A 13,879-nucleotide genomic window follows, 5' to 3' on the forward strand; every position below is an offset into this window, starting at 1 on the left:
AAAATGTATTCACTCACAGCTTCTCAATCACCTCCTCACACACCACTTACTTATCCCTACCCAACATGGATTTCGTCCTCACCACAGCACCACCACTGCTCTCCTCTCCTTCACTCATATCATTGCAGAAGCCCTAGACAACAATAAACTAATTTCCTGTCTCTTCCTAGATCTCTCCAAAGCCTTCGATACTGTCTCTCATCCTCTACTACTATCCAAACTCACAAATCTCCACCTATCCCCCTCTGCACTTGCCTGGTTTAATAGTTACCTATCTGGCAGGGAACAATCTGTCAAATGGCTCTCATCCTCCTCACCTTTCCTTCCCATCTCCACTTGTGTTCCCCAAGGCTCCATCTTGGGACCCCTTTTGTTTAACATCTTCACCAATGATCTTTACACCTCATGCAAAGAATCCTCCCTTATTCAGTATGCCGACTCCACACTTATATCCATCTCAAATAACATTCCTGAACTACACTCCGTGACCCAACAGGCCCTACTATCCACTGAACAATGGCTCTATCACAACCTATTGATCCTAAATCCCAAAAAGACCAAACTCCTACTTTTCATTCCCCGTTCTCTTTCTCATCACAAAACCTCCTTTTTTATTACATCTTCTAACAATACAAATATCCAACCTGACACCCACACAAAACTCCTAGGGGTCATTATGGATGACAAACTCAAGTTCAACCTACACATACTCCAATGTATAAAAAACACAAACCAGAAACTAGGTCTGCTATATTGGAACAAAAAATTCCTAACCCCTGAATCTAGACTTACCCTGGGCCAGGCACTCCTCCTCCCCTCCCTCTTATACGCCCCAGTTCTTACCAATATCCAGGCCTCCACTCTAAACAAACTGCAACAGACTTACCATAAAATAGCCAGATTCATTACTAACTCCCCATACAACTCACACCACTGCATTTCTTTAAACTCTCTTTAATGGCTTGAACTTTCCCAGTTTCTGCTATCTTATCAATTTCATATGCTACACTCTATTCTTTATAAACCCTCCTTCTGTCCATCTCTATCTTCCTTAGTCTCCAACTACATCCCATCCAGGACCCTCCATACTTCTAACCAACAATTACTTGATATCTACCACCCAAAAAGGTAAGTAGGCAAACTACTCTACAAACACTCCCTTGCCCATGCTTGGAACAAACTTCCCCTTGACTTACGTTCAATCTCCCACACCTCACACTTTAAAAATGAACTAAAAGCTTATTTTCTCAATTCCAGAACCTGCCCTTGCCATGACCCTACCTAGTCTTCCTTCCCTTTATGTACCCTCAAAAGGACCATACTTAGTCCCTCATTACACCTCTCTCTCCAATGTGTCTACTATGCATTTGCACAATTTTATACAAACAAAAAATGTTCATTGTTGACCTATTGAACTATATCAATGTAAAATTGTTACTTAGCTTCTTTTTAATGCAACTTTAACTTTATGCATGTATCCCAACATATGTGAATCGTTTTGCTATAACTGCTATTATATCAATCTTGTTTAAAATTGTACTTGTTTTAAAATGTATTACTGGAGCATTTCTCCTCGGGTCTCCGCTGAAAATGGGCCACAAGCCGAGTTGGACAAACCCGGTTAACAAATATCAATAAATAAATAAATAACAAAATAAATAAATAAATACATTCAGGAATACCAAAAAAAGCTTGAGGAAGCAACAGAGGGAAAAGTGTCTAAAAAGACAAAAGCCTGAAAGAGGGACCCTTCAAGAAAGGTGATGAGACAGGTCAGGTCTAGAATGGACCTCCAAGACCTCTCTTTCCTGGGAACCAGAAACATTCTGGAACAAAAACCTGTTCCCTGCTAAGAAGAGGGGACAGGCTGAATGGTTTCCTGAAACACCACATTCTGAAGAACCAAAGGAAAATGTTAGAGATGAGAAGGATGGGTCTTGCTTCAAAGCATCTAACAGCCAAATTGTTAGACCTGCCTGATTTGGTTGAGAGCATATGGTCATCAATTCAGTCTGTCGAACCACTTTGACTAAGACTGCAATATAGTAGGGATCAGGGAATTTGCCCTTTTCCCCACTGTAGTGCGATCTCGGAGTTGGTATATATAGGTTCATAGGTTCATAGGTTTATACTAGGCTATCTGCCCTAAGGCATTTATAAGCCTAGCCCAAATTATTGTGGCTTACGCCACCCCTTATATGAAAAAATACTGTGCCCATTAGTTTGTTGTGCCTCTGTCCAGCAGTGACCCAGAGATGATTCCCGGGGTAAACCTACGATCTCCCATCCACAGGTCTAGATTTCTCTTGAACAGAGTCAGCGAGGTGCTCTGCCTCACATGGACCGGGATTTTATTCCACAGCATAGGAGTCTCTGAGTGATAAATCTATCCCTCCAGCACGTCCTATTTATATCCGTGCTAAGGTTTAAGTCGCTTGCTCTAGTGGTTTTGGTGGATTTGGATTTTTTGAGGTGGAGCATGTCCATTAATTCCGGGTTGGACATGGCCTTGTATGTCAGGCACATGTCACCTCTGAGCAGACGGTATGCGACTGAATAGTGCTGGAGTTTCTTCAATCTGGCAGCATATGACAGATTTTGGAGTCCCTTTATCCTTTTGGTGAGGAACTTTTGGGGTCTCTCCAATTGCTGCAGATGTCGGGTGAGATACATCCCGAATGGGGCATTGTACTCTATCATTGGTCTGATAAGTGAAGAGTACAGGGGAACAATGACCTCACTAGATCTGGATGTGAATCCCTTCATGATCAGGTGGGCAATGTAGAAGGTCTTTCTAACCACTTTAGCAATGTGAGTGTCAAAAGAAAGGCCACTGTCAACCTGGGTCCCCAGGTCCCTGATAACCTCTTCTGTGCTTAGTGGATTGCCACCTATATGGTAGCTTGGGGTTACCTTGTTTTTCCGAAGGGTATGACTATACATTTTTGGCGATAAACTTCAGGCCATGGCTCTGGCACCAGCTATCTGTTTCCGTGAGTCCCTTCTGAAGGATATCAGTGTCCGATGCACTTCCCACTATGGCCCAGTTTGCAGTCATCTGCAAACTTTGTCAGCCAAAGTCCTCCCATGTTGGCCTGTACTTCTGAGAAGTAGATGCCAAACAATAGGGGCCAAGGACCGAGCCCTGTGGGACACCACTTGTGACCGGCTTGGAGTCTGACACAGCGCCAGCAACTCTAACCCTGTGGGTTCTGTCCTTAAGCCAGTTTGCAACCCATCTTGTGACATATGGGTTTACATTTAAGCTGGTAAGTTTTTCTACAATACCCGAGTGGGGTATTGTGTCGAAAGCCTTTGCAAGGTCAAGGTAGGCTGTATGGACTGCCTTTCCCTCATCAATGGCCTTGGTGACTATTTCGAAGAAGTCGACCAAGTTCAAAAGGCATGATCTTCCCTTGACAAAGCCAAACTGGGTCGGGTCCAATGTCTGCATGTCCCCTATATCTTTGTTTATAATTAGCAGGAAGTACGGGGGATGCATCCCCCAACATGGGGGTCCAGGGTGGTTTGACCCCTGCAAAAGCATTGTTTGTGTTGTTTGCAGGTGTTGTTTGGGTGCATGTTATTTATCGATGGACTGAACTGTTGACCATATGGTCTCAACCATATCGGGTTTGACAATTTGGCTATCTGATACTCTGAAACAGATCTGACAAGGACAGGGCAAAGGAAGGCCTGAGAATGGAAGGAGTTACTTCCATACCATAAAATAACCATTTTGGATAATGGAAAGCACACAAGCATCCCTGGTTATCTGTTGTCAAACTGAAGGAAAGAGGAATCTGGCTGAGGGGTAACAGTGGCTGAATGTCAAACAGAAGCAGATTTGTCAGGGAAAGAAGGCTTCTGGTCCTTAGAACCCTGAGAAGGCTTGCCTGCAAAAACTTTCCTGGAAGCCCTCTTGCCTCTAGAAGACTGTCTAGATTGCCTACAGACAAAAGAAGACTTAGATGGATAACTTCTTTGAACTTAGGAACATTAAAGAAAAAGAAAGATTTTTTTAGATCTGGTATAAAGTTATAGTTTTGTACCTACCATAAATGTAGATGTCCGAACTGGATAGCATCTGCAGTCATAACAAATGGGTTGTCCTGTCGTCAGGCAGCCCTTCGGTCGGCCGGATTCCAAAGTCCGGGTCCGGCTTCGGCTGATGTCGCGCTTCACCCGACGTCATCTCTGCTGGTCTTCGGGTATAAAGGCATTAGCCGACGCCATTTTCCTCAGTGTTTCTTGCCCCAGATGCCAATTGCCCTCTTGGAAAGCTAAATTTTGGATAAATGCCAATGTTTCCAAAATAGTAGAAGGCAAACACAAAAAATAAACATGTATGTACATATATACAAACAAATACACCATAAGAGACTCCCCCCCCAGCTAGCTATTAGGAGGGTAAATACCCTAGGAGTACCGCAGAGGGGTAAGGAAGAGGGTAATCCTGACTGCAGATGCTATCCAGTTCGGACATCTACATTTATGGTAGGTACAAAACTGTACTATGTCCTTCATGGATGCATCTGCAGTCATAACAAATGGGTAGAATACCATAGCCAAACTAGGGGAGGAGGAATAATAATTATGGTGTAGTCAGGATCCCTTGCAGTACAGCAGTGGCAAACCCTGCTCGGGATCTAGAATATAGAGGTAAATTATAATGCTTGGCAAATGTATGCACGGAGGTCCAAGTAGCCGCCTCAATAATGTCCTTGGTTGCCACTCCTCTTAAGAAAGCTGTGGTAGTGGCTGTAGCCCTTGTAGAATGAGGTCTTATGTTCTGTGGAATTGGTTTTCCATGGTAGGAGTAACAGAATCTTATGCAATTTCCTATCCATTTGGAGATTGTCTGTTTGGAAATTGCTTTTCCTTCCCTTCCTGTTGCATAGGCTACAAAGAGCTGGTCAGTTTTTCTGTTACCTTTGGTTCTGTCCAGGTAGTAGCGTAACTGTCTATGTACATCCAAGGTATGCATTATTCTTTCACCTCTGTTTTGTGGATTGGGAAAGAAGGTAGGTAGGTGGATTGCCTGGTTTAAAGACACTCTGGATACCACCTTAGGCAAAAATGTAGGATTAGTTCTCATGGATACCCTATCTTGATGGAAGATTAGGAAGGGTTGCACTGCCATTAAGGCCTGTAGTTCAAACCCTCCTTGCTGAAGTAATAGCCAGCAGGAAAGCAGTTTTCCATGACAGGTGTTGTAGATCTGCTGTTGCTGCTGGTTCAAACGGAGGTAGTGTCAACTTTTCTAGTACAAAATTCAAGTCCCATGCTGGTAATGGTGGTTTCCTAGGAGGTTTTACATTCTTGATCCCTCTGAGAAACTGCCTGAGTAGAGGATGTGAAAAGACAGGAGGATCAAAGCTGTATTCTGCTGAAATAGCTGATGCATGTATCTTGATGGAGGAATAGGACAGGCCTGTATGTAGAAGCTCTGCCAAGTACTCCAGAATGTTAGCAATATCTATGTTCGACACATCTTTTCCTCTTTCAGTACTCCAAATGACTAACCTTTTCCATTTTCCTGCATAGTTCCTTCTTGTTGAAGGTCTGCGGGCTTCAAGGATAATGTCTTTAACCCTTTGTGAAAGGTCTGGGTTAGTTACTGCTATGTGATGTTCCAGGCAGTCAGTTGCAAGGTTTTTAGGTTTGGATGTATGATGTTGTAGTTGTTCTGAGTTAACATCAGAGGCATCAGGGGTATTGACCACATTTTCTCCCGAGACATGCTCCTCAGCAATGGGTACCAGTGTTGTCTTGGCCAGTTCGGAGCTATCAGAATTATCCTTGGACGTTCCTCTTTGATTTTTAGTAGTACCTTGTGCATCAAGGGAAGAGGTGGAAATGCATATGCTGTTAGGCCTTTCCAGCTGAAGGATAGAGAGTCCACCTTCCATGCAAGTGGGTGGAATGTCCTTGTGCAGAATTTTTTGAGCTGGTGATTTTGTGGGGAAGCGAATAGATCTATCTGTGGCATTCCCCATTTCTTTGTGATGGCCTTGAAGATGTCCGGGTGTAGCATCCATTCGTGAGCATCCGAGGTTGTTCTGCTTAAAATGTCTGCTAGGGTGTTCTCTTTTCCCGGTACAAATATTGCCTGTAACTGGATGTTGTAGCTGAGAGCCAGATTCCAAAGGTCCAAAGTCATTCTGCATAGGGGGTAAGAATGAGTGCCTCCCTGTTTGTTGATGTACCACATGACTGTGGTGTTGTCTGTCCTTATCATCAAATGGCCTTCTTTGAGGAATGGTCTGAATTTTAGGATTGCCAGTTTTACTGCCAGCATTTCTTTTGGTTTATGTGCAGGTGCAGCTGGTCCTGAGTCCACAGTCCTTGTGCATTTGTCCAGCATGTGTGCCCCCATCCTAGGTCTGAGGCATCCGTTGTGATGGTTTGGTTTGCTCGAAAGTTGTGGAAGGGTAAGCCTGGGTTTGACTGGCATGCCCGAGCCCACCAGAGGAACTCCTGTTTTAAGCATGGGATTAGTGGTATTTCTGTTTCTAAGCTGTGCCTGTGTTGAGACCATAAATTCTTTAGGTACCACTGTAACTTTCTCATATGCAGTCTGGCATGTGGGACCAAGATTATGCATGATGCCATGAAGCCCAAGGCCTGCAGAACTTTTCTTGCTGTTAGTTTGTTCTGCTTTGTTAATGCTAAGAAGTAAAGAGGGAGTTCTTTTTGTTTTTCTGCAGTTAGGAATGCCATCTGTTTTACTGTGTCCAACTCCGCGCCCAAGAATGTTCCTGTCTGGGATGGGATCAGCCTTGACTTTTGAAAATTGACTGTGTATCCCAGGGCTTGTAGCAAGTAAATGACCCTTTGTAAATCTGTCGTCAGCTTGCTTTTGTTGTCCGCTTGTAACAGGCAGTCGTCCAGGTATGGATACATTTGAATTCCCTGTACTCTGCAGTGAGCGATTACTGATGCCAGGCATTTTGTGAATACTCTGGGTGCAGTAGATAAGCCAAAGGGCAATGCTGAGAATTGATAATGCTCTGATCCTGCAAGAAATCTGAGGTATCTTCTGCAATTTGGTCGAATGGGGACGTGCAGGTATGCCTCCTTGAGATCTAGAGTTACCAGCCAACACTCCTTGCCCAGCATGGGAAGAAGTTGCTGTAGGGTCAGCATTTTGAATTTTGGGACAATGATGTATGTGTTTAAGATGGACAGGTCGAGAATAGGTCTCCAGTTTTTTCTTTTCTTGGTACTAGGAATAGTCTGGAGTAGAATCCTTTGCCCTGTTCTGTTATTGGCACCCTTTCCACAGCTCTCATCTTTATTAATTCCGCTATCTGGTGCAGGGCTTCTATTTTTGATTTGGGGCAGGTTTGGCATTCCTCTTTTACTGGTAAAGTGTGGAAGTGGAACCGTAGCCTTGGTCTATGGTTTGCAAAATCCACTTGTCTTTTGTAATATAGTGCCAATTTTTCGAGAATAAGGCTAACTTTCCGCCTAATGGTGCTGCTATTTGCTCCCTGGTAGGCGGAGATAGAGCCAAGTCACTGAGATTGTCCTGTTGTAGTGGCAGTGGTTGTGTCTGTGCCTCGGTTATTGCCTTGCCACTGTCGTCCTCTGTAGGCACCTCCTCTGGATTGATTTCTGCCCCTAGAGCGCCTGTTCCTGCCCCTTTGGGATCTTGTGGAGTCAGGAAAGGACCAATTTTTGGCAGGCCAGTTCCTGCTAAACCTTGGGGGCTGAACCTGTAGGAAATCTTTAACTGTTTGTACAGATTTTGCCTTCTCTTCCATTTTCTTCATTACCTGCTGGGCAGGTTCCCCAAATAGACTGGCCTTATCCATAGGAGCATCCAATAGCTTAGCTTTAACATGATCCGGCAAGACCTGTTCTTTCAACCATGCATGCCTTCTTATCACTGTGCCAGTCATGGCTGATCTAAATGAAGCCTCCAGTGCATCATAGCCACATTTTAAAGAATGGTTACTAACCTGTTGGATGTTATTCACCATTTCTAATACATATTTCTTATCTAAAGATTCATCAAAGGACAGCTTTTTAATTAACTGATCAAGCATAAACTCTTGGTATTGGATCATGTGAAACTGACAGTTTAAAGCTCTAGCTGAGAGAGTAGCAGAGGTGTGGACTTTTTTCCCATCTCTAAGGACCTGGATTCCCTTTCAGAGGGAATAGGGTTTTTTGCTGTGGTCGAGGCTACTGCCTTAGGCCCCTGGGATATCGTTTCGGGGTCTGCAAGTGGGGCCTTGTATAGGTGGTGATGAGTGTCTGGCACCCTGTAAAATCTATCTGGTTTGACAGGGGCTGGAGGTAAAGAATCAGGTGCAGTGCAGACATCATTAAATGCATCGTCCACAACAGGTAGGACAGGAGGTATAGCTAAGGGCCTATGTTGTGGTAAGTGCAGAAAAGTCCTAAGCCTTTTTCTTGAATCTGAGAAATCTTGTCCCTGCCATTGGAATTGTTATCTCATGGCATGTAAGGTTTCCCCAAAGGAGAATTCCTCTGGTGGAGAGGCAGCTGGAATGGATTCTTCAGCATCTGAATCTTCATAATTGGAAAAAGGAGTCTCTGGCTGGTCTGTAATGTCTGAGTCATCCGCAGAATCATCAGAGGACACAGGCTCAGGGGGCTCTGCTCTAGGTCTCTTTTCTGGTGGCTGAGAGGCCCTGTCTGGGTGAGATTGGGATCCCCTAATTAAGGATATTAAATCTTCTGCCAGAGTAAGCATTTGTGAACTAGAAGTGGGCCTGAGTGAGGGTGGTTTAACAGGCACTGATTTAGCTGATTCGGCTGCTTTAGCCCTGGCAAAGGCCTTAATAGACATGGCTGCAGGAGGCCTAGCAGCACCACGTGCTGGGGTAGAGATATTCAAGGGGATGGTGTCTGATAGATCAGTAGGAACCACAGTTGTAGGCAAAATTTCTGAGGCTGATTCAGGTAAGGTAGCAGGAGCCTCAGTAGTAGTCATGGATTCGGCTGAAGATTGACCAGTTTTCTCGGTTTCGGCTGAAACCGAGACACTCGCGGCTTGCTTAACCGTGGTTTCGGCCGAAACCGCGGACCGCGAGTGTCGGTCTTTTTCTTTGCGTTTTTTTAACAATTTGGGTAGTCGGAGGATCCAACGGCATAATGTACGCAAACTCTGAGCCGAAAAACTGTTCAGCAAACTCCGACCGACGCCTAAGCGTTCGTCGGTTGAAGGAAGCACAGGCCGAGCAGGCTGCTACGTCGTGGTCTGGGCCTAAGCAAGGCAAACAGTAAGAGTGGAAATCTTTATGAGGTATTTGTTTCCCACAAGTTAAACAGTTATTGACTTTTTCTGACATCGGCTGAGGCAAGAAAGAGTCCCCAACGGGGTACTTAGCTTTTAGAAGTCTTCGAAGTAGTATTCGGTAGTAGTAATCTCTGGATCTGACCGACCGGCACTTGCGAACAGCTTCTGCTTCGGGCGCCACGCGGCAAGAAAGACTGGGGAAAATGGTGTCGGCTGATGCCTTTATACCCGAAGACCAGCAGAGATGACGTCGGGTGAAGCGCGACATCAGCCGAAGCCGGACCCGGACTTTGGAATCCGGCCGACCGAAGGGCTGCCTGACGACAGGACAACCCATTTGTTATGACTGCAGATGCATCCATGAAGGACATCGTTACCCTTATCCTGAAGGATCTTAAACAATTCATTAGCAGCAGCAGCAGTAGTGCCAAAGAGGTACTGGATATCTAAGGGTAGTCTAATAATCTGGCCTTGATGTCTGCAGACAGAGCTTGGAGGCGCAAACAATACCTCCTCATTACAGATCCAGATGCAGCTGCCCTACAAGCAGTGTCAGCAGTATCATAACGGGATTTACTGGAATGATGAGCCACCTGAGAAGCAGAGCTCAAAAGGGAAATGGCAGAAGACTTAACTGTCTGAACAAGGGCTATCAGCCAGAAAGCCTTCAAGTTTGGACTGATGAACCAGGACATTCCTAGCCAAATAGTTCTGGGAATTAACAGCCCTGAAAGCTAGAACAGCAGACATATATACTTTTTACCATACCTGTCCATGACATGGCTGTCCTTATCAGAAGGTAAAAGCTTAAGAGGAGGACAGCAACTTGGATGGTTTATCAGTGGCTTGAGATATAACAGCAGGATCAAAGGAAGGGAGTTTATACAAAGAAACTTCTGAGCTACAGGAACTTTATAGAACCTGTCTGGCATCTTAGGAGCAGGAGGTTGTGAATAAAAAGCCTGAGAAGCGGCCATGAAAGTATCCAAAAGGGCATCCAGGAGTGACTGCAGAAGGCCGAGGAGAATTTACTTGCAAGAGTTTATAATATCTTTTTTAAAAGTCAAAAATCTGGGAACAGTCTCACTTAAAACATTCCATCAGAACACCATATCATCAATGGACAGTTCTTCCACAGGACAGTCAGTAAAAAGTGAATCCTCTTCTTCAGACCCCAGGGCAAAAGGAAAGTGGATCTGAGAGGACTAAGCCAATGACTCCTCACTAGATTCTAACTCTTCATCAGATGAATCAGAATCCCTAGGATGTTTGGAAGAAGTGGAAGACCAGGGAACAGAAACAGGGACAGATCATTTTTGAGGTGGCTTTAGAGCCATAAGGGCATTGAAAAGGTCCCCACCCCCAAAAGCAACATCTTGCCATTCTTTGTGGGTATCCTTAGCCACAAGGGTCACATGCCTAGCCTTCTGCTTCTTTTTTTTAAAGGAACATTAATTAGTTTTAACAACTCTAGGAGGTTCAGACCCCTGTCTACATTCAACGAGGACACCAAGTATGGACGGTCCTGGGGTTCTTCAACCAATCTGATGGAGATTTGGTGGAGGATGGACAGCAGCAAGATCAGTACACACTTTTTTGGCTTTCTTCTTAAGAGGTGGATGAATGTCTGGACAGGTAGATTCGGCTATGGTACCCTCAGCCAAAAGCTTAAACTGCTGGTTCTTAAAAAAAAAGAATGGAAAGAGATGACAGATGACTCTGGTATGTCTTACGGGCAAATGCCTGACAAATTTCACATTGAGTATGCTCATGTGTACCAGCCAAACAAAAAAGGTACTTCTTGTGTCTATCTTTATGCAGAATCTGCCTCCCATACTCACTTTTTCCCCCTCCTAGACGAAATGTAAACTAAGGAAAAAAGGAAGGAACAGACCCCAAAAGAGCACTTACCTTAAGAAAGCTTGATAGTTGAAATAACTCGATGAATGGCTTGCAGACCGAATTTAACAGCAGCTTTTGGACTGGTGGCAAAAACAGTTTTGAGGATTAGGAGTTCATACGCCACATATGCACATTGCTCCATGCATGTGGGACATGCATCTCATACATGGCACCTGGAAGGTGTAAAGACTTTGGTACGCTGGCAGACATTCAGCAATCCTCTGCAGGATATTGCAAGAGTGAATACTGCAACAGTGATAAGGAAGGACATCAAAAGCAGCTTTTAAAATGGAATAATTAATAGGGTGTATAAAATACTGCATGATAACTGTATGAAGCTGTCGGATGAGGTTAAAATGACTGGATAAAGAAAATGGAAATGTTATTTATAAGGGACCTGTAACACTCCCAAATAAGTAACAAAGTCCAGAAGGCTTAAGATTCTTGCAGTGAAGTGTTAGCATAAGGATTTTTAAAACCAAGTAGACTCCAGGGGATTTTCCTCAAGTAGATAGGAAATTCTCAGGACTGGGAAGAGAGACTGGTTAAACAATTAGCAAAGAAACAATGGGGGGATATATGTATGCCTCCCAAATATGCAACAAAGTCTAGAAGGTTTAGCATCTTTGCTTGGAAGAGTTTACATAGTTATTGTTATACTCCCAAGTAGACTCCAAAGAATCTTTCCGCAGGTAGACAGCAAATGTTGGAGGTGTGATGAGGAAGGAGGTAGTAACTGGGAACATTTTTGCTGGGAGTATGAGTTGGCAGACTTTATAGATTCCCTGCAGACTGCTTTGTAGGAGATGCTGAGTGAGCAAATTGGTGTAACTAAGGAAATTACTTTTTTTAATCTATGATACAGAATTGGAATTGCCTAGACACATTAAGGCCTTGCTGAGTCTAATTATGGTGGCTGCCAAAAAAAAAAACATTACTAGAAAATGGAAATCAAAGTCTAAACCAACTTTACTAGAAGTAATGAAAATAGTAACAGAGATAAAACAACTGCAAATGGGATCTTTGGGAAAAAATAGGAGCAAAATACATAGAAAAAAATTGGAATTGAGGGATCAAAACATGCAGAGGAGGAATGAGGTTTAAAAGAAGGCAAGAATTGAATGAGTTATTTAAGGTTTGACTGACAATGACTGGATATATTATTTAAGGTTTGACTGACAATGACTGGATATATTATTAAGTAATGTGTAATGTTTGCAGCTACAGTTGTGTCAGCATGGCTTCTAATGTATAATATTTGCAACTGAGATTGTGTTGGTATGGTTTATTTGCATTTATATAAATGTAAGACTGCCTATGTCATACGTGATAATTTAATAAAGATGTTTCTTGTTCAAAAACAAAACAAGTTAGATAGTAAATGCTCAAGATGTGATGTCGACAATCAATTGGGGAATGATTTTTTGAGAATGCAAAGAGTTAGAAGATTTTTAAAAATTCCCTACATAGTACTCCTCTGATATAAATGTTGGAGAAAGTACAGTTGTGCAAGAACTTAACATAACGGTAGACGTCCTACTGACAACTGTCGCAGTATGCCAGACAGATGAACTTTTGCACTGATGTCCAATCCAGGGTACCATAGTCTAAACCTTCTATTAGCCATAGGTCTGATGTACAACCTCAGCCCATGAGCATAAGAAGTACAATACATAACCAGATTTATTGGCATAAATACTCACTATCTCAAGTCAACAACCTAAAGACATTTGGGAAGAAAGTGGTCAGCTAGGAGGAGTAAAACAGGAGAAAAGAAAGTCCCTTTTTGGTCCTAGAAGCTGTCAACAGGGCAGAAGACTAAAAGGAAAGATAAAAACGAAAAGTAGGTGGGAAGGAATACTGTTAACAGTGATCAGTAATATACTTACATTTACTTTTATGGTAAGTTCTTGCACAGCTGTACTATGTCCCAAGTAAAATCACTGTTGCAGTATTCCCAACAGTATTCAACCCATCTGTTTGGAAATCTGTTGCAGGATTCCAAACAGATGGGTGATTCACAAAGCTTAAGGAAAAAGAGTGGATGGCAGAAAATTATAAGAACTGTTTAACATCATCTCTGGATTTGGAAAAAAAACATCTAGTCTCTAATGTTTAGTGAAAGTGTGTACCAAGAACAGGTAGTTGATTCCAGAATTGGTATAAAATCTACCCCCTTGCAGAAAGCTCCAGAAGAAGCCTCTGCTCTAGTAGAATGAGCTTGTGGGAAAGAGGGTAAGGTTTTGTCATGGTAAGTGTAGCAAAAAGAGATTGACCTACAAACCCAGTTAACAGTGGTCTGTTTGGATGCTGGTTGGCCTAGCTTAGAGTCTAGGAAGGAAAAACAGTTGGTCTGACTTACAAGTAGACTGTGTTGTCCAGGTAAAATCTGAGCTGTACATCCAGGGAATGTAGAATTCATTCTCCTCTGTCCTGCAGGCAGATGTACGGCCTGATTGGGGGATAGCTTGCATGAAGGAAGACTTGACCTTCAGGGACGCACTGTCCTTACGAAAAATAAGGAAGGGGAGAGTAGCCATAAGGGCCAGGAGCTCTGAAATTCATCTAGCAGAAATGAGAGCTACCAACAAAATGTTTTTTCCAGGTGCAGAATAAGCTGCTGTTCAAAGAAAGACAGAGAGCGCTTTTGTAGCACATTGATGAAATTTCAGTTTTTTGTTTTGTTTTGGGAGGGGGCACAGG

At 43.4% G+C, this 13,879-nt stretch overlaps 1 protein-coding gene across 1 annotated transcript in view; it reads right to left on the reverse strand.

The window, feature by feature from the left end:
• PHF8 (PHD finger protein 8) overlaps positions 1–13,879 on the reverse strand; it is a 3,148,719-nt gene that overhangs the window by 1,572,463 nt on the left and 1,562,377 nt on the right. The gene's annotated exons all lie outside the window — the stretch shown is intronic.

Source organism: Protopterus annectens, chromosome 8.part0 (assembly GCF_019279795.1).
Source record: "Protopterus annectens isolate FY-2018-M chromosome 8.part0, PAN1.0, whole genome shotgun sequence".
Classification (NCBI taxonomy): Eukaryota; Metazoa; Chordata; order Ceratodontiformes; family Protopteridae; genus Protopterus; species Protopterus annectens.